Source organism: Cebus imitator, unplaced genomic scaffold, assembly GCF_001604975.1.
Source record: "Cebus imitator isolate Cc_AM_T3 unplaced genomic scaffold, Cebus_imitator-1.0 Scaffold181, whole genome shotgun sequence".
NCBI lineage: Eukaryota > Metazoa > Chordata > Mammalia > Primates > Cebidae > Cebus > Cebus imitator.
This window is the reverse complement of record NW_016107496.1, coordinates 1,064,063-1,065,191: the sequence shown is the minus strand read 5'-3', so window position 1 is coordinate 1,065,191 and position 1,129 is coordinate 1,064,063.

Below are 1,129 nucleotides of genomic sequence, written 5' to 3'. Positions count from 1 at the left end.
TTTTTGTATTTTTAGTAGAGACGGGGTTTCACCATGTTGGCCAGGATAGTCTCGATCTCTTGACCTCGTGATCCGCCCGCCTCGGCCTCTCAAAGTGCTGGGATTACAGGCTTGAGCCACCGCGCCCGGCTGTTTGTTTGTTTTAATAGAAGCCATTCTAATATCAAGTGGTTGTAGTTTTAATTTGCATTTCCCTAATGACTAGTAATGTTGAGCAGCTTTCATTTGCCTATTAGCCATTAGTATATCTTCTTTAGAGAAATGCCTATTCAAGTTCTCTGCCCATTTTTAAATTGGGTTGTTAATGTTAAAACACTTTATTTATTTGTTTGTTTGTTTATTTTGAGACGGAGTTTTGCTCTTCTCACCCAGTCTGGAGGGCGATGGTGGGATCTTGGTTCACTGCAACCTCTGCCTCCCCGGTTCAAGTGATTCTCCTGCCTCAGCCTCCTGAGTAGCTGAGATTACAGGTGCCCACCACCACGCCCATCTAAGTTTTGTATTTTTAGTAGAGACAGGTTTCGCCATGTTGGCCAGGCTGGTCTCGAACTCCTGACCTCAGGTAATCCATCCGCCTCAGCCTTCCGAAGTGCTGGGATTACAGATGTGGGCCACTGCGCCGGGCCAAAACACTTTATTGTTATATATAGTTTTTGAAACAGGGTCTGATTCCATTGCTTAGGCTAGAGGGCAGTGATGCTATCTCAGCTTACTGCAGACTTCCCAGGCTCAGGTGATCTTCCCACTTCAGCCTCCCAAGTAGCTGGGACTACAGGATCAACCCACCATTCCCGGTTAATTTATTGTTTTTGTTTTTTCTGGTGGAGACAGGGTCTCACCATGTTTCCCAAGCCATTCTCGAACTCCTGGGTTCAAATGATTTGCCCATCTTAGCCTCCCAAAGTGCTAGGATTACAGGTGTGAGCCACCATGACCTGGCAATGTTAGAACACTTTTAACCCACCATTTAATCCATGAGGATATAAGAATACTGGAATTGGCCAGGTGTGGTGGCTCACACCTGTAATCCCAACACTTTGGGAGGTCGAGGCGGGCGGATCACCTGAGGTCGGGAGTTTGAGATCAGCCTGGCAAATATGGTGAAACTCCGTCTCAACTAAAAGTACAG